Below are 20439 nucleotides of genomic sequence, written 5' to 3'. Positions count from 1 at the left end.
TTATGTTTCAGGAGCTTTGACTAAAGAACACCTGTCTTTATTCAATAACGACAACTAAATGCTCAAACAACATGTAAGAGTTTGAGCTGTAACTGGAGGCAGCACTTACCTCTCCCAATACACTTGTGCTGATCTGCTCAAAGGGGTTCGTCCAACTGTTTGTCAGTAGTCTGTTGGACAAAGCCATAAAACATTGATTTAAGGTTGCTGGAATGCAACATATTCTTATTAATACTAAGTAAGCCCATATTGAGTGCTTACTGTATGTTGGGAATTGTCCCTCAGTCTCACATGAAATTTATTTCTCTGAAAACCTTACATATTTCCTTGCTATTCCCACTTTACAGATAAGGAGACTGAGGATTAAGTCTTCTCTCTTTTTGGGGGAGCTCATTATCAATGACTGGAAGTTGTAAGGAAAAAGATATTGATTCATCCTGAGAAAACATTTTTCTGAGAGTCAGCATTGAAGAGGGTGACCACTGAAGAGGGTGATCATTGTTCGAGTGAGACGAGCCCCGTGTTGTACGGAGTCAGCATCCCAGTCCTGGACACGGTACTGTGCTGCGTGGTGGGTGAGGCAGCGTGGCCATGCAGGGAACGAGGATGCCGTGCCGTTGGGCTGTGCTCAGGCCTGGTGAGGCTTTCTCTGAAGAGCAGTGGACCGTCATTGACAGATTTTAAGTAGGGGAGTGGGGTGATCTCGTAGATCACTTTTGTGTTTGTAGAATGCTTGCAAACATTCAGTAGGCTCGGCAGAAAGTGATGTGACGAATCAGAGTAGGGTGGCTGCAAGGTGTAGCAGTGTTCAATTTTCAAGTGGTTTTCAGTCCCATGTTTGTGGCTCAGTAGACATGTCACTTTGGATGACGCACTCAAGGAAGTGAAACAATTTATCTAATCAATTGAAGCAGTGATGTACCCAATTCCCAGGACTGTTGTGGAGATCCAGTGAGATAACATTCGCACAGTGTGCAGCGTGGTCCCCAGCACAGAGTCAGTGCTGAGGGAGTGCCTGTGAGTACCTGGTAGGTCAGGTGTGGGTGGTGGGGCTCGGTGACTGAGGAAATCTGAGCCCTGAAGGAGGGGTCCAGTCACATCTGTGAGTGATGGGCCTGAGCTGGGAGGGGCAGAGAGACCTTCCCTCCCAAACAGGGGCCCTGGGCAGGATGGCTATGGGAGGAGCACCGTGAAGTCAGCTCTTTGCAGGTGGAGTTTGAGTTGCCCTTGAGACATCTAAGTGCAGTGTCACAAGCTCACAGAGGAGGTCTGGGCCCGGGCAGTGCATTTTCCTATAATCTCAATCCCTGAGGACGTCGAGGTATTGATCACTGAACGTGAAGACATACTTTACAGGACAAGTGAATAGTAGTATCATCTCTGTCATCAAAGCTCACATCTCTTTATTCATCACCCACTTTGTTAATTGGATACTAACAGGGCGGTTCTTCACCGCCCTCCCCTGGGCTCAGGCTCCACAGCAAAGAGCTGGTGAGCCTCCCTCTTTTCCAGAAGAAGACACTTTTAGCTGGTAGCCTTCTATACCTCGCCAGACTTAGAATTTTAATTTGTTGTTTTAATTCTATTATCTGTTGGTCATCTCCTGACAGGAGAGACGTTTAACTCATGGTCATGTTTCAATTAGCTGTTACTGAGAATTGCTGATCTGATCCATAGTGTATGTATTATATTAACTTTGTAGAGTACTTATGATTTTTCTTTCTTTGCCCTTAAATTTTGTTTGCCCCTTCAAGTTTCTATCCTATTTTGGGCCTTATTTTTTTTAATTAAAAAATGTGTGTTAGTAGTTAAGAAAACAAAAGCAAAGAAACAATGCACATGGTACCTAAATTTAGAAAATATCTATTGTGTTTTCTGTCTCGGCAATGGAGGGTTCTAGAAACTCGTGAAAACGTTCATTACACAAGTTCCTTAAAATGCTGATTAAGAAATAAATCCTTCCTTCCTCATCTTTCAAGCTGCACAGCTAATTTTCAAGAAAGTGAGGGGAAATCCTCAGAATCCAAGTCATACCAGAAAGCAGGGATTCTGGGAGTTACGCGAGCCTTAGAAGCCCTGGGGTGCTGGTTGGCTCCTGAACTGAGTGTTAGTTGCCCTAGCAGGAGGGCGGGAGGTGAGCCCCAGGCCTCTCAAACTGGGAGTTGGATGGCTCATCCTATGTAAGGCCAAGCACATCCTGAGAATCCTGTTTAATAAAGGGTGAATTAGAAAGAAAGAAAAATATCATTCCTCAAGGCAAGAAATTAAGGAAAGTCAATTTTTGGGGAAGCAGGGAAAAATAACAAATCCAAAGTAAGGATTTAGTTTAAAGCTGTTCTGGCATGAGAGTGACCACAATCTCCTGGCAGAAAATCACAGCTCCTCCCGGAATGAGAAGTTGTGTTTTGAATGAATCAGTGAACAGCCATTCCGAAAAAGGCCTCCTGAGTCTTCTGGATCATGATACTAGACCCAAACAGCTCTCTTCCAAGGTCTCATTTAAATAACCAGAAAGGTTTTAAAGGAAAGAATCCATAATCATAGTTCTATTTATTGACATTAGTATATGCTAGGATCAGAGGTGACTATGGAGTTGTCTCCTCTTTTATGGACCTTACTTTCTGTTTGACATAGTTGGGGAGCTGGGTGGAGGGAGGTTTTAGTCTGTTGCAATTAGCCAGGAAAGGAAATTAAGAAAGCAGTGAAGGGTGGGTGACATTTTTAGCTGAGGACAGTCCTGTTCAGTTGGCTTTTAATTGCAGGCTCGATGAGTTTCACTGGAGGGAATTGATCTTACAGAAGATGGACTTAACTCAGGCCTCTTCAGAATGGACAAATGAACCTGGAGAAAGACAGTCAAATCTGTGCAGACATTGAAGTCCACGTGAACGTGCTGTATCCCTGAGCCAAAGATTGGACAAGTAGGCAGCACTTCTTGAGGACAGAGGAGTGGTTTTTAAGGTTCTCCAAGAATGAATCCCAGGGAACCGGGATGGCCAGTTGTCAAACTGTGACTTTGCTCTTTGGACGGTGTGCCCACCAAAGGTATTTTCCGTTTATTAGTTTTCATTTCTCTTAAATACATCTCAGGTGATGAGGACGTGGGCACAAGCATTGGACGCCATGTAGAGGTGACTTTGGATACCTGCCTAGAAGTGCGGGCACAGCTGCAGCTGCATTGTACATCTTGCCGCCAACCCCATTACCCGGCTCCGTGATCACGGCAGGGTGGTTCCTTGATGACCTGTCCGTCTCCTTTGTGACATTGTAACCCACCAAAGACCGGAGTGTATTAGCTTGGCTTTGTTCTTTTCCATCCTTCTCTTTGAATGGACTGATAGTGGACCCAGTTATGTTAGCAGATGTTTTACAAGTAGGGCTCTCAGTACAAACCTTGTAATCCCCGCTGTGTGATCTAGAGAAGAAAGTTACATTCTTTCCAAATTGTTTTGATGCACTTATGTGGGAAAATGGTGTACGTTTGAATATGTATTTCCTCTCTGAATCATCATGGCTAGAGATGAATGTGGGCAGACATGGAATGTGTTTTCTGTATTTGAAATGTATGGTCCCCTAAATTCTCCCCAGCTTTTTAAAGTCATCACTGGAGTGCTACCTCCAGAGTGTCCCAAAGCATCCACCACTGCCTGTCCTTCAGACACTGTGAGTTTCCAAGTTGGAGAAGGCTGCTAGCTGGTGAGGCATTCTCTGGCACATCTCTGGCTGGCTGATGTGGGCTTAGCACCCAAGACTTGGCAGACAGTAACTAACCACGATCACTTTCATTTCTGGGACACTCATTAAGGATTTTAGATGTATGCTAGTGGCATACGTTATTTCAATTAGTTTTCACAGCAATCATAATTAGATTTTTTCACCTGTATTAAAATGTAAACTGTCAAAGCGAGTGACGTGCAGACTTTGGACTGGAACACGGGTCTTTCTGATCCCTGTCTCTGTTCCCTCCCCGGCCTATCCTTCCAGATGGCCAGGAGACTCTTCCTCAGTCTTGAGTTTCCTGCTGATATTACCACTCTCTTTGTTTCTAGGAGAGGAAAACAAGTCTAAACTTACCTTCCAGTTGGAAATGGAATGGAGAGTTAACGTTGGAAGCCGGGAGAGTCTGTCCTGTAATGAAGCGGTCTCCAAGCCACTTCCACTGGGACGTCACGTCACTGTCTGGGCCCCTTTCTCAGCCTGTGCACAGGTGACAGCACAGATGTGCCGAGCCGTCCTCCCGGACAGGGCAGTGGGTTGGAAATGAGTTTGGGGATTTGGTTTCATTTCATAGGTTTCTGAGGGCCTTGGCCTGGCACTTCGAGTGGGACCATTCCCTGTCTCACATACTCATGCTCTGGGCCCGTGCAGACCTGACGTGGCCTCAGCCTGAGGCTCAGGGCCCATGGTGAAGTGGAGAATTTTAGTCCAGGGTCTGTGGAGGCTCTGACAATTCTGGGTCGTGGGACATTGTCCAGGATGATAATAATTCCTCCCCGAGTTTCAGATTTCCTTGCCTGTGAGCCGTGGTAGTAATAGTTTCTGAGATGATTGTAATGATTCAGTAAGGGGCGCAGCGTGTGCTGGCAGGTAGCTGGTGCTTAAGGAGCAGAAGTCGCAGTCACTCTGTCAGCCTCTCACTGTGTGCTCTGTGCTTTGAGAAGATGTGTTTTTGGTGAAAGTCCTGCCCAAATACTAGGGTCTAGATGAAACGTTGTTCCTTTACTTTTCCTTTCTTTTGCTCCTTCCTTTCTCTGCGTCTCATGTGTAGGGAGCAGATTCCTCTGTTTCAGGGAATACAGGCCTTTCTAGGAAAAGGACAGGATGAACGTGGAGAGGTGGGGCCGGAGGGGGTCTGGAGCATCTGCACAGCGCTGCTTCCCTGCATTTCTGCATACGGTCCCATCAGTGCACGAAGTCAGCCTTCCTCTTCCTTCCTGTGTCATCAGGTCTCTGTTTTATGGGAAAACCTTTTTTACGTGTCTTTTTTCACTTACATGTTTCGTTCAGATGCTTGTTGCTTTTCTCCCTGTGCTTCAGCGTTCCTAGGAGAGAATTCAGCAGTGCAGCATCTTCTCCGAGCTCTATGAGTTGATCGGCTTCCACTGCAAGTCCATCTTCTTCAAGTGGGTGGCCCCCGTGCAGCGCATGGCCCCCGGCATCCCGGAGCCTGGCGGGAAGGCCTGCTACCGACTCCTTCTGCAGACGCTTCCTGGCTACAGTCTGTCACTGATTCTGCAGGACTTCAACAAAGGTTTTGGAACTAAAACATTGCTTCAGTCCGATTAACCATGCCTTGTTTGGGCCCTGCTCTCCTGTCTCATCAGGGTGAATTGTGATTCGTGTAGAGCAGGACACAGCAGACTTTTTTCTGTCAAGGGCTTGGGAGTCAATATTTCTGGATCTGCAAACCTCCTGATCTCTGGTGCAGCTGCTCAGCTCTGCTGTTCAGACGCCAGAGCAGCCGGACAGTCCACACACCCACAGAGCTTTATTCACAGCAGTGGCTGGGGCTGGATTGGGGGTATGAACTGCAGTTTGTCCCCACAGCCTCCTCACTATTGACGCCTGTACCTGAGCGTGCATTTGCGACAATGGGTGAACCTACACTGACACGTCATCATCACCAAGTGCCCATACTTGACACTAGGATTTACACTTGGTGGTGTGCACTCTGTGGGTTTGGACAGATGTACAATGACACGTTTCTACCATCACAGCATCATACAGAGTAGTCTGTCTTAGTGACCCTAAAAATGCTCCGTGCTGCACCTCATTCATTACTCCTTCCCCTCTAGCCTCTGACAGTAACTGATCTTTTAGTCTCTGTGGTTTTGCCTTTCCCAGAACACCATACAGTTGGAATCAGACAGTTGCGGAACCTTCCCAGATTGGCTTCTTTCACTTAGTAATATGCATTTAAGGTTCCTCCATGTCTTTCCATGCCTTGATAACTCACTTCATTTTAACACCATAAATAGTCCATTTTCTGCCTGGACCACAGTTTATTTATCCATTCACCTACTGAAGAACAGCTTAGTTGTTTCTGAGTTCTGGTGATTATGAATAAAGCTGCTATTAACATCTGTATGCAGATTTGTGTGTGGACGTAATTTTCCATTTTGTTCAGTAAACACCAAGGAGAACAGTTGCCAGATCATATGGTAGGAGTACGTTTAGTTTTGTAAAAAATTGCCAGACCGTCTTCCAAAGTATCTGGGCCATTTTTCATTCCCACAAGCAATGCAAGAGAATTCCTGACACTCCACATCCTCACCAGCATTTGGTGCTGTCAGTGTTCTGAGTTTTGGCAGTTATGACTGGTGTGCAGTGATATCTAGCTGTTTCAGTCTGCAGCCCCTTGATGACAGATGCTGTGGAGCATGTTTCCATAGATTTCTTTGGCATCTAGTTTCCATGTTGAGGTGTGTGTTGAGGCATTTTGCTCATTTTTTAAGCAGGTTATTCATTCTTCTTGTTGAGTTTAAAGAGATTTTGGTGTATTCTGGATATCAGCCCTTTATCAATGTGTCCCTGCCCTTCACCTACAGCACCGGAGTTGTCCTTTGGGTCTCAGTGGAGTGTCAGCTCTTCAAAGAGGTTCCCTGTCTTCACTCACCTAAATACTGTCCTTGAATTTTTCACTTTCATTGACTCACTTTGTTCTTTTAAAATAGCATTTCCCATAATTTGTAAGTACATTAAAAAAAAAAAGGCAATGATTGAACACTGCCTCCCCCACCAGGCTGTGTGCCCTGTGAGAGCAGAGACCCTGTCCCCACTCACCATGTCCCATGACAGCACATGTCACATGTCCATGTAAATGTGTGTAACGTGGGGCCAAACCTGATGAGCAGCTATGATGACATGTGTTGGCTACCATTCATTGAATAGAGTTTGTTTCTTGATCTTAATTTTAAATCACATGAATGAAACATGTTTCTTTTGAAAAATAAAACAACAAAGCACACCTCCATGTGATTGGTACTTTCTACTTAGCCTTCTGACCCAGGAGGGGACATTCACCATCATTTTGTGGAGGAGGTTGGGGAGGTAAAGTAGGAGAGTGAGATCAAATAAAGTAAAAATGATAACTATCAGCTGGCTTTATTTTCACTAAGACAAATGTTACTTTAAACCATATCTCAGCTGTTGTTCTGTTGTTTTAAACACTTCTCATAGAATTAAATGGAAGCCCACTAAACCCTGAAAGGGAAATTATGTGCTCAGGTCCTGAAAAGTGTTTATGTCTATTTCTTGAAATGCACATTTTCCCTGCTGGTTACAGAAAGTCATGGCGGGAACACAGCCGTGAGCTGTGTGTGTCTGCCGGCTTCACGGGCTGCTCACTGTCATTTTCATTTTCTTGTGTTGCAGTGTATGAAGGTTTTCCATCAGACTGTTTGCTCAGCCCCTTCCTGAATGAGGGATTGAATTTTCCACAGGAAATCTTATGGAAGAGAGTGACAAGGCACATGGGTTTCCCAAAAAGCAATATTTGTTGTAATAAACTCTCACATTGGTGAACTTTTTGAATACAAGCGAGTTGAAAATTTTATCACTAGGTCATATGCCACAAATCTGTCTTAAGAATAAAAAGATTCAGATTTTATAGAAGAAGCAGTTTGAATCAAGTATAAATTACAATTTGTACACTAGTTGGTGTTAGAAATTATACTCACTCTTACCATAATTGCCTGTGGTAGGAACTGGATCATTATTTATTTATTTAAAAAAAATCCTCAAGGTTCTACTTGCCCCATTCTTGATGCGGCAGTGCTGAGGTTAGTTAAGTTGGGACATTTAGAATTCTTGGCTAGGTTTTCAGGACATTGATTTCAGCCTCTTTATCTTTTTTAGAATCTCTTCTTTGTGTCGGTCTTTGGTCTTTTGACAATGTGGAAATACTGCACAGATCTGTCTTTCCCTTTTTTCCTGTCTTTATGGGAAAAGATTTCTGTAAGACACACTACTAGGACATTAAGGATTTTGTGTGGGGTAAGTTTGGTCGGCTCAAAGGATTTCAATTAATACGTATTAATACTTGCTATTCAGCTAATGATAAGAAAATTATAAAATAACTTAAGTATACATCAATAAATATAGTACAATAAGCACATCACCCAGATTAAGGAATTCACAAACATTTCCATATTTCCTTTATTCAGACCTTTGTTCTTTTACTTGTCCTTTGTTGAAGTATTTGACAGCAAATTCAAGAAAACATGTCATTTTACCCTATGTACTCAAGTAGGCATGTCTGAAAAATGAGGGCCATTTCTTTGATCAGGTTTTTCCATTTGACTTATGTGCTCGTTAAGTACCAGCTGTATCAGGCATCTCACTAGGCATTAGGAATCCTTGGGGCAATGAGACAGTCCTGGCTCCCAAGGAAGTTAAGGGCTGATGGAAGAAACCAACACAGGAGCTTAGGTGCCTCACCTAAGGTCCCTGCGGGATGACACCAATTGGAAAAAATTTGTGCACAATACAGTGGGATTCACAGAAGGGACTGGTCAGACTAGTAGGGCAGGCCGTGAGAGAGGCGGTCAGCAGGGCTACAAGAGGAGGAATCATTTGATCAGAATCTGAAATCTTTTCTGCCAACCTTCCTACCAAGCCCCTCGGGCCCATCACACACAACCCTATGCTGTAACTGTTTTTGATTCCTGTTACTACGTCTCATTCAGGAAGGATTTTAAGGTGGAAAATATTTAAAATCAGTAATTGTTGCCAGAAGGGACATAGAACAAAGAACATGGAAACAACACAAATGTCCATCAGCACATGACTGGATAAAGACAAGGTGATACATATCTACAATGGAATACTACTCAGCCATAACAGATGCAATTTGCAGCAACATGGATGGACCTGAAGACTGTCATTCTAAGTGAAGTGGGGTGAAAAGAGAAAGAAAAATGCCATATGACTTCATTTATGAGGAATCTAAAATTAATAGCAATAATAATAAGACCACAAATGAACTAATTGTTATTTTGATTTCTTGAATATGCTTAAGCACATATGACTGTCCTTTGTGATTGGATTACCATATTCTGTTTATTATTCTTTTGTAGTTGGCTTTATTCCTCTGGTAACTATGTAAGTTTAAAAATCTGAAACTCTAATCTGTTCTTAGAAACAATAATTAGTACATATATGTAACTAAAAAAATGCAGTATACTCTGTAAATGTATTTACATGCAATGTGTATGTGGAGTTGAACTGTAATAATTATACCTAATAATACTGAAAAAGAAAAAAAATAAAATAATATATAAAAAAAACGAATCACCCCTCTTTAAATATTAAAACATTCATTTCTGAGATTCTGTGAAAGACAGCATGGAAGTAGGTTTTTAAGATTTTCTCCTTGCTCCTTGGTGAGCAGCCTGGGCTGCACAGCTTGGCCGCCACAGGCACGCAGGACTTGCCGGCTTGCTCCTCACTTGTTGGGAGGAAGATTAGCTGCTTCAGGAATATTTATGCTCTTAGAAGTTGCTGAAAACCCACAGAGCTTCTGTTTACATGGAGTGTATCTGTCAATATACCCCATTTTAGAAATTTGAACAGAAAATTTAAACCCAAGAACTGACAAGCACACGCTGCCCCAGCACGTGGTCAAAGCAGTGCTGCCACGGTGGCGTGTGTTGGTTCTAGAAAAAATGCACCATACACTCAAGAATGAGGGTGAACCCACAGATCTCATCTCAGCAATGCTATGAGGAGGTGGGATCCAAAGCCCCTAAAACAGTGCTGAAGTCCCCAGATGTCCCAGAACACACAGAGCCATGGGACCAAGAATCCAGTGTCTCATGGATCATCAGCCGTGGAGACCGCGTCCTGGGTCAGGAGAAGCAAAAGTAGGGATACCAGGCACACAGTCCTATTACAGCAAAGCTTTAAAGGTGTTGAATTGACTAAAAGAGTGGCAAAGATTTGCATTTAGAATACTACATTTCCTCTCCTGGAGACGTTAGAATGATAACACTGATTAACAGAGGATGATTGTAATGGATTAACTATGATACTGATGACATGAGCTGCTCACACTAACCCTGCACTCAATGTAGACTAAGCCTTTTATGCACACACTTCATTAGGTCTCCACATCCCTGCAAGGTGGCATTAAGCACTCATACAACCATGAAATCAGTGACTATAAAACAGTCACAAGGCTTTCTCTGCAGCATGAGGTAGCAAAACCAGCAAGGATTTTCAATGACAAAATCCAAAATCATATATATTTGGGAAAGAAAGCAAACAAAACACAGAAGGACAATAAAACAAAAGAGCAGATGGAATGGAAACTTTTATTGAAGAAAGCAATGATTGATTCAATTACAACAGGTAATGTCCCTGGTATAATTGAACCATCAATCCAAATTTTTGGAATAGTGAGTTGTGAAATTACTGTCTCAATTAATATTGGAATTCATAGTTGGACCAATTTGATATACATCACTGGTGTGATGTTATCTATTTAGGTAAATAACAATATTCATATTTTTTAATATTGTTAACAGGAATCATAACACAGGACTCCAGATTTAGAGAATTCAAACAACTACTATCATACTCCATCCAGTAAGGACAAGTGTCCCTGCGTCACCAAAGCAATGAGAATTTGCACACAGAAAACACAGTTCTCCAGTTGTGACAAATACAAGACCGTGAACCATGAATTACGAGAAGAAGCAACTGTTTAAATGCCATGGGCAAAATTTTTTATCATCTTGAAAACATCACTGATGCACTAAGAAAAAAAATTGTTTTACTAGCAAATCTAACTGACACAGGGGATTTTCCAAGTGAGAAGGTAATTCCAAAAAGTGCAGTAAAATGAGTTAAGATGATCTGTGCAGTGAAGGAGCTGATATTAGACTGACAAGCATCACGATTTCCGGTTTTACACTTGCTCTCTTCTTGTCACCTCTGACACAAGAATGAATCATATGATTTTTTTCTTTAGGGAAAAAAAGATAAATAAATTCTAACTAGAAGATGTGGTATGGAAAGCAGTAATGAAGTTGTCTAACCTAATAATGCAGCCAGTGTAATGTAGCACTTATTCGGGCACTAGAATTTTTTAAATCATGAATTATTTTATATCCTATTTCTATCCTAAAGGAGGCACTTAAAGTTTTCTACTTTATTCAACATATCTTGTGGGGGTTGTGATATATACTGGTATGGCAGTTTTCAGAGATTCAAAATCACCTCTGTGGTTGTGGTCAGGAAAGGCAAGGCTCCCTCACTGCTGCGATGGAGAAGGAATCCCCAGAGTCAGCCTCCGGGCAGCTTCCGAAACGCATTTGCTTGCACTTAGCACAGGACACCATCAGCAAGTGTAAATCTGACAAGATTTCCCTGGGGACCTGGGAGGTGCGCTAACATTCTGAAGCCACTTGTTTCCCAGTTAGGTAAGGCTTGGAAAAACAGTTTATTAGAAGTGACTCCCTTTGTATGTGCCTTTTGTCCTGAGAGGTCACTAATTAGCATAAATATAAAATACCCCATAATATAAGAATTTAGGTACCCCATTTTTCAATCTACCTGTCTATTTGTTTATCATATTTATGCTTAGGTTACACTTTCCATGATGTTCAATTCCGGGCACCAAAAAAGAAAGGTTGCAAAATATTTCTTATAAAAAGCAGGAATGGGTCTAAGGTTTAAAAACCACTACTGCTAACAATAAAAGCCAGAAAATATTTTTAACCTCAATTGCATCAGACCTTCCCAAATTCCTCCCTTAAGTTCACTGTTACAACAATAATGGAATCTCTGTCCTTCCAAGACTCGGGCCTGATCGCCACCCATCCAGATATCTTTCTGTGGGTCCCTACTTGTCCTCGAGGCCCCCAAACACAACTTACGGGTTGAAATTTCTTCAGTGTTCCTACTGTAGGGGAAACCTGGAAGTCTCAGGCACTGTCCAGGAGTCACACCTACCTGCAAAAATCAAAGTCATGTGACTGAAACGGGACAACCCAGGTTGTGTGGTAGGGCTGAAAGCTTACCAAAAACAGGTTTGGGGGCCTTACCTAAGCCCTCCATCTCCTAACATGAAGAGGGACAGGGAGGCCAAATTAACCACGAGACTGTGTGGCTTAATTACCCCATGAATAAAGGATTTGTGCCAGTGCCACCTTTAGACAGGGAACCCCAGAACCCAGACTTGGAAGCACCCTGTCCCCTACCCTCTGAACAAATATTCTCTCAAGACACATAGTGAGAGATGGGAGCCCCGGTGAGCTCTGGAATAAGATGCGACCTGAAAGACTGCTGGTAACAAATGGTGTGCAGCTCGGGCAGCCCCCAGGACCACCAGCCATTATGGTACCACTGATGCCCACACTTCCATCCACAACAGTTTCTTCAGGACACTTATGCACATATAAACATCACACAAAAATGATTGCTTAGACATATTTTAAGAGAAATATCATTATGAGAATGCCAAATTCATGACATGTCAGAGTCAAGACCCCAGAGTATTTACTGGATGAGATCTCACGTGTGCCCCGCAGTGAGCTTTAAACCCTTAGGACACAGTCATGGAACAGTAGGCATTTTCTTTCTTTCCTCCAAGTTGGCTTTACTGGAGAACTCCATAGACACAGGAAGACTCTGTTTCCCACCTCTACTACTTACACAAAGGGCTCATCATGTGGTGAGGGATCAGCGCTGGTGCGACCGGCTCCAATGTGAGCACTGCAGTGCCCAGCTCCTCAAGGAGCAGAGCTCCACCCACAGGAGCAGAGACCCCCCAGGAGCAGAGCGCCCCCCACGGGCACTGCAGTGCCTGCAAGAATCAGGAGTCTGATGAGTGAGCCAGGGGCGGGCAAGTCATGAAGCAAGCACTGCTCCCTCAAGCTCTGCAGGGGATCTCTGTGTCATCTTGAATAAATACAGTCAGCATTAAAGATGTTTGACAAGAGGGTAAAAGGTAAGGCCTCCCCAAATCTCCTTGCATTCCTTTAGTTGGAGACCTGGTAGAACACATGGCGACAAGAGACTCTGGCTTTTCATGCCCACGTTGGCCTCAGGGCTACAGGGGAGGCCACGGTGCTGCCTCCGCCCCACCTCCTGCCTTCATCCTGCAGAACTCACAGGGGCTGCTGACTCGTTTCTCTGACTTTCTCTCCTTGGTTGTGCTGCTCTTCCAGCTTTTAAAAACTCACAAAATCCTTACCGGAAAATCTTTATCAATGAACCCAAGTCAAATGAAATCAACCAAAGAGGCACACTGCCTTCTTCATTACTTTATATTTTAGGATGAAATTCTTGAAGACGACTCCCTGACCTGAAGGGGTAGATGGAGGAGAAAAGAAAACAAGACAAGCATTTTTGGGCCCATAAAAAATGAGAGGTAACCAGATGGTGTCTAGTCTTCATTGCACCTCTCTGCCTGCCCCAATTTCACATGCCCTTCCCAAGTGAACTCATCAGAACTCGACTGAAGGAGACGGCTGTGCAAATTTATTGGAAACCAAATAAATCACTACGGAAACAGTCTCCCAAACCCAGCGAGAACACTGTAAGCTGACCAGTGCCAGGATCTGAATACGTGCAGATCCAAATTCCGATCCCCTCCCTGGTGGGTGTACTTACAGTGGGGGTGTCGCCGTGCAGTTTGTCTGCATCCAACATATAAAAATGAAAGGGACTCCAGTTTTCAACATCACAGTCCCTCTGAAACAACTGGTGGTCAATTAGCGTTTGTCGCCAGCAAAACTCGATTTTCTCCCCTGCACGTGGAGGTGAACACACAGAAGAGACTGATGATCCCCGCTGCGAGTGTAGCTAAGTGTGTCTAAGCAAGCTGGCTCCATCAGCATCCTGATGAGCAGGGGAGTGTGTGAGCCGCGGGGCTCTGCAGACTAATGGCCAGGCAAGGAAGGCGCTTTCTTACATCGGGGAGAAAAAGGCTGAAGCAGCACTCGCTGGAAATAAATTCTAATTAAACCTTCAGGTGCTGTTCCTGCAGCAGAAGCCACGCCAATAGATGAGGCTCCCTCCGTGCTGTCCAGTCATGTGAACCAGGCTCATTAATATACCTGTGTGTTTGGTTTAGCAAGTGAAACATGTCTGTTTTCTGGAAATTACATGAGGGTGGAAAACCTTCCAAATATGTTCATTTATTTGCTGTGGACTTTGTTTAATCCTCTTAAGAGCATTTAGAATGACAAACTTCTTAAATTAGCATGTTTGCCCGAGAGACCTTTCCAGGCACATGGGCCGAAACCTAGGACAACCCAGAAGCAAATTCAAAACCGTTCCAGCTGCACAGCACTGCAGAATGTGTCCAGTTTGAGAATCAAGGATTTTTTCTCCACACACTTTTCCTCCTCTGCCCAAATTAATCAGCCTCTGCTGCTCTTGTATAATGAGTATCGTATGACTCATCTTCTCTGCCTGTAAAATAGAAATGGGAAATACTTCTGCCCAATAAAATGACATAGAACTAACCCCCCAAATTATATATATTTTAAAAAAAAACAGGGCTTTACGCTGTCCAGGGATATGAATCATTTATTTAATATATCAATTGTTACTAGAATAATCTTTTCAAAATATAACCCCTCCTCAGAAATCTTCAACTACTATTCGATAAAAATATCACAGAAAATTTCTGAAAAGAATTTAAAGGAAAATCATTTTTAACTGAATCATATTCTAGGCACACTGAATAAATTCTGTTTAGAGAACTACTTGTTTTTAATAAATGACCTATAAAAATACACCCAGCATTAACCAGTAAATCTTCATTCCTTATTTTAAAATTCTTAAGGCATGCTATATTTCTTAAATCAAATGAGGAGATATTTGCAAGCCAATGGACAACGGAATTACCTAAGAAGACATTATAAAGCAGCAAGAGCAACTAGCACTTTGCCAAGCATTCTGCCTGAGAGTCACTCGTACCATCTTATTTTGACCTGACTGCTTAGAGGTGAGCTCCATCAGCCCATTTAACACATGAAGAAACTGAGGCTATGTGTGGTCATGTTTCCAGTACTTGGTGGAGCCAGGATCCAAACCCGGATCTTTGTCTATAGAGCCTGTGCCTTTACCAGATCACACTAAATTTCTCACTCTTCAAATGCACTCAGTCCCCGAGGTAACACACCTTCCTTGCATTTCTAGGAGTTTTAGGAATTACTGAATTACAAGGACTAATCAGACATTTGTGTGAGCTAATTTTTTATTTTCTGATTTTCCTGAATCAGTTCAGGCTGAATTCATTCTACTTACGAGAAGTCCTGAGGCAGAGGAGAGAGGGGAATATAAGCCAGACATAAACAATTTCAAGAGATCCACTTCATCAAGGAAGCAAAGTATTAAGTAAACCATTCTGCAACATGCTTGTCAATAAACCTTGGTGTCTCTGTCTCAGCCTGAAGGAGGGTAAGCCCTCCAGCACATCTGCCTTCCAGCCACATACCCTGGATGATCTTGGTTCCCTCACCGGTGACACATGTGTTCTCCTGGGACTCTTTGTAGAGATTAAATGATAAAACTGTATGCAAAGGGGCTACTTCATTGCCAGACAGTAGGCACTAAACAAATAAAAAAATTATTTTGTCTCATGAAAATGGGAGGCAAGTCTCCCAATTAAACATTCCTGATAGAATCCCAACAAGCACTTTAATTTATCTACAAGAAATTGTAAAATAGCATTTCTTTTTTGAAGGCCGTATCCATTCTCCCTACTTTTTACCAATCCTGGTTGTTATCCTGAAAATCTATTCCCAGAACGTGGCATCCATCTCCCATATTTAAATCCTTTAAGTTTGAAATTATGATGAAGCTTGGGCACATAAAGATTCACACCATAATTCACAGAATAAACAAAGACCACAGGAACAGGGCCACCTCCAGACCCCATGTGCTCAGGACAGGCTCCAAACTTCACAAAATCAGAAGCATACTGTTTGAAGAGAAAGAAAATTGAATGTGATCAAGGAGGCTGACATAGAGCACTGGCCGGCTCACGAGGCAACCCCTTCGCCCCCTCGTCTGACCTAAGTCATCGAACACAGTTATCCGTTGATCTCTAACTAAAACTAGAACACGGGTAGGGTTGGAAAGTAACATTTTTTCCTACAATATATACATATTTTCAACTAAAAATTGGCACTTGTCATCTGCCTCTAATTTGGTTAAGTCATGAGCCACTGCAGCTGCTGACCTTCAAAACCCTCTGAAAGTAGTTAAGTGTGGAGATCAGGAATGGGGCGCTCTGTGCTCTGGGAAAATGGGCAGAAGAGTCTTCAGATAGTTAGACATTTTCAGGAAATTTTATGCGCCCAAATTCTTGCATCCCCTCCTATCTAGAAAAGCACTAATATCATTAACAGAGACACCTGCTTCTTGACTAGCAGCAGCCTCTGCCTAAACTTGTATTTGACCGCACGTCCCCCTTCACTGAAATCTTATATAATTCTGAGCTCCCCCTCCTCTTCAGAGCAGTTCCTCCGAGCTCTCTGAGATGCTGTCACCTGGGCTTGTGTCCTTATTTTGCCCCAGATAAACTTTAACCAACAAATCTCACTTTTTGTGGTTTATCGACAGTACCACAAAAATTAAGCTTACATGCTTGAACTCAGAGTAAACATTCAGTATCAAATATTTCTTGACTTAAATTCCTATTTAAATGTAAATAATTATTCCATTTCTTAAATATAACATCTTTAAATATAAATTAACGGATATTTGTGAATCTTTGAAAAATATAGTCTAGAAAAAAATTTTAGCAATTAAAAAAGCTATTGTGTGGAGCTTTAGAATTTCAAAAGTGGAAGAGAATAGTATTGTAACTCAAGTTCTTGTTTTAAATGCAGAGATCCTGAGGCCTCAAAAGACATATCAATTTGCCTGATTTTATACACTGTCCTTTAACAGAAAAACTTGAACTAAGTTCCTGGTCTTTGAGAAACCAAGACTTGCTCTGCTGGTGCAGGGCTGAACTTTATGAAAATGGGTGGTGAGAAAGAACCAGAATGCGGGGGCCTGGGAGAGGCAGCGGAGGAAAGGAGGGTCTCACCTGGTCGTGGGTGAGAAATAGGCTCCTGCAGTGCTGGTGTGATGGGCATCCCTCAAGTGCCTGAAAACTACTATTTGGCACACCTGCCACCGAAACGCACACAAGCTGTTTAACTAGAAGGCTGACCAGGAGGCTTTCTCAGTGACACAACAAGCTATTTTCAAGTTAACTCTACAACTACAGGAAGAGAAAGAATAGAAAGCTGATATTAATTATTAAAAATTTACACCAAGAACCAAGGAAATTCCAGGAGAAATATAAAGACGTTGGACGTTTCATTATGCGAACTTACTGCCAATTCATTTGTCTTAAAAGCTGTGCTATAAAATATATTGTCCTTTGTTGTTCCAAATCACATTTGAAAGAAATAATGTTTCTTAAGGGTGTTTCTGGAAATTTCTTCTATTTCCTAACACCAAATCTCAGACCCTTAAAGAAATGGGGGGTTGGCATTTCGTCCACTGTTCTCTAGGCAATTTGTTTTTTCCTTCAAAGAACAAGGGGGGAATCACACAGAAAAGAATTTGAACATCAGGCTGCTTACATTTCCTCCGGGAGTCTTGGAAAATAAGGTGGAAATGAACAGTAGGACAGAAACATGGCGGGAGAGTCACTGGCTAGAAGGTGAGAACAAATGTGTTCTCCAACGTGCTCTGGTAGCCACTAGTTTAAATGAACCGAACAATTGTTCGAGCATACACGCACTTCTACGGGAAAATCTCAACCGTTACCAACTGATCAGTGCAGCCCGAAGCAATGGACGGACTGCGGAGGCCCCCGGCATCTCATCGTGGTGTCTTACACCATGTGCAGTATGAGCAGTGCCTCCCCGCCCCCTCCCTCCCCTCCCCTCGAGGGAGATGGCTGGTCCTGAGCTGAGCTTACCTCATAGCAAGCTGTCTCTCAGCCCTCTGTCTAAAGCAAGATAAAAGCAGGAAAGCTACCTGGGACTTTACAGAACCAACCCAAAAGGGAACTGAAGCACCTTTCTTCCCTCCTTTCTGCTGCCTGGAATGTGGGCCTGATTTTTGACCCTCAGTCAGACACTTTGGGCCATCAAGTTGATGGGCTGAAAATAAAAGGCATCTGGTTCTCTGACCCTGGGACCTTCATGCAAACCAGCCCTGTGGTACCGATTGCTTGACTTCTTTATGTAAGAGGGAAATACAAGTTTAGCATGTGTAAGTTACCGCTGTTATCTGGGGAAGTAGGTGTTGTACATTGCCACGGTAAGTCCTAATAATAAAGTTAAAGATTCACCAAAAACTATTTACCAAATAGTTAATAAATGATAAAGAGTTCCTGATTTTTGTTTTAATGCTATGAAATGTAAATCAAGTTTCAGCATATGCTAGTAAAACAAGACACTGTGGAGAAAAAGCAAAACAGAGATTATAGAACAGAGACACAAAGCCTCCTCTTCTCCAAGGCACAGGAGGACAGCCGTGACTCTACGTGCCAAGGTTGGAGTCTCATGGGCTCCCTGTTTTCCTTGCCTTGGGTTGTCTTTTCTTTCCAGCCTTGGGAAAAATGGATAAGGCTGCTGGTCAAATCATTTCAGGAGCAGCTTCCATCGTGTAGAACCCCTGTCTCTTCCTTTCCTCTGCCTCCTGGAATGTTCTGACACAATTAATCAGTCCAGCCTTCTAAATTGAGCAAATGGAGCTCAATCAATCTGCTTTTAGACAGAGTTAGGAAACAGACATTAAAAAGCATAACTAGGAAATCTTATCTTCCAGAGGTCATTGCACAGATGAAATAGGAGAATATCTGTGAATCACTCTGTAAACACTAAGTACAATACAAACAATATTACTACTGATTCTATGTCACATTCTTCAAAAAACGAAAACAGAATAGTTTTCTACCAGAAGGAGAAGGTGCTTTGCAATTTTCTGTCACTTTAATTCTTCAAAAGTTTCTATAAAATTGATGTCTTTAAAAAATCAATGCACATTAGGGACTAAATTTAATTCCTTCATCTTCCCCTGTTTAACAGATATCAAGAATGATACCATTTCTAGACATTTTATCTAGGAAAGCCTTTGGTATACATGAGGCACAGAGCATGACAAATTGTCACTATCACTCAGGATAGGAAACCCATGTTTGATACCCGAACTTGAAGACATGAAGAAGATGCCTGGCATGTCCCACTGACCTTTCAAGCTGTTATTTTTGAAACACTTGTTTCTTCTTGGTCCAGAACAGACCCGCATTTGTTGATGTGAGACTCTTTAAGTGAAAAGGTAAACTCATCATTACACTTTAGAGACTGAAAGTTTACCCTCCTCATCCATGTGGACATAGCATCCTTACTGATTCCTAACATGAAAAATGACCACCAATGACATCTCAGGATGCTCCAATGCAGAGGTTCTCTGCTGCAGTGAGGAGGAAAGAGCCGTGTGCTTCAAGATGTACTTACTGTCTGTAGCTCACTTGGCAAGACACGGCAACTTGTCTAAGCTAAAGCTTAAAAGTGGAAAATAGAGACAACATCCATGGCAAAGGGCATTCGGAGGCTAATTCCTTGGCCCCACTTCATCGCTTCTCAAGAGCCGTGGGCAATACCTTGAGAAAGGCAGCAATACATTACCCAACTCATCAAAAAGCTGTGCCTCCTACTAATTGACAGTAAAGCAAGTGTCATCTGGCTCAACAGATCTCCCTGTGTCTAACAGTGGTCGTCTACTTTTTCTTTATTTTCTCAGTTGGGGGACACTCCTTTTTTGAAAATCCTCCTCCCTGCAGTAGAAGTTCTTATTTTCCCAACCAGAATGCAGGCTTGAAGGGGGGCAACAGAGCTGAGAACACATAAATCAGTATTTATTCCTTGATATATTTTTTACACATGGACTTAAAATCATTGGGTCAGTTGGACATCAATATCATATCTAATTTACACTATTGTCAACTTTCATTTTACTACCAGCTCCTGAAACAGTCACGTGGTCACTAGGGTTTTTTTTCTTCCCTTGACCCATGGGCTCGATGATTTCTAACCAGACACAATAGCTTTTTGAAAAGAAGTCTGTTTCACCTTTTGCTTTTAAACTAAACTTGTGTGCTTGACCCTGATTTCATTCTAACATTCACAAAAATCTATCCAAGGACAACCACATTTAACATCATCTCTAGATGTCTTGAATACAATGGTGAGTGATTCTTCCAGATCATTAAACTATATATGCACATTATGCTGTGGTCCTCTTCAATTTGTGGTGTTTACAGTAATCGTTACCTCTTTGGATACTTTATTACACATTTAGCATTTCTTTATCCAATTCAGTTACATTAATATATAAGATTTCAAAAGATCTGCTTTCTCAAAATGATGATGTTTAACATCTATAGTCTATTTTAAATCAAGTAATTCAATAAGG

At 42.5% G+C, this 20439-nt stretch overlaps 1 long non-coding RNA gene across 2 annotated transcripts; it reads left to right on the top strand.

Annotated features, from left to right (window-relative positions):
- The first annotated feature begins 252 nt into the window (after positions 1–252).
- On the top strand, positions 253–6971 carry LOC135322443 (uncharacterized). 2 transcript variants are annotated; one of them, XR_010383019.1, is made up of 4 exons: positions 253–637; positions 2763–3045; positions 4050–4207; positions 5038–6971. It is a non-coding gene; the product is annotated as an uncharacterized LOC135322443 (long non-coding RNA). The 2 variants fall into 2 exon arrangements; XR_010383020.1 differs by having other exon boundaries at positions 255–556.
- The last annotated feature ends 13468 nt before the right edge of the window (positions 6972–20439 follow it).

This window comes from Camelus dromedarius, chromosome 11 (assembly GCF_036321535.1).
Source record: "Camelus dromedarius isolate mCamDro1 chromosome 11, mCamDro1.pat, whole genome shotgun sequence".
Lineage (NCBI taxonomy): Eukaryota > Metazoa > Chordata > Mammalia > Artiodactyla > Camelidae > Camelus > Camelus dromedarius.
Note: the sequence above shows the minus strand (reverse complement) of the source record. Positions and strands in the feature narration are given on the sequence as shown.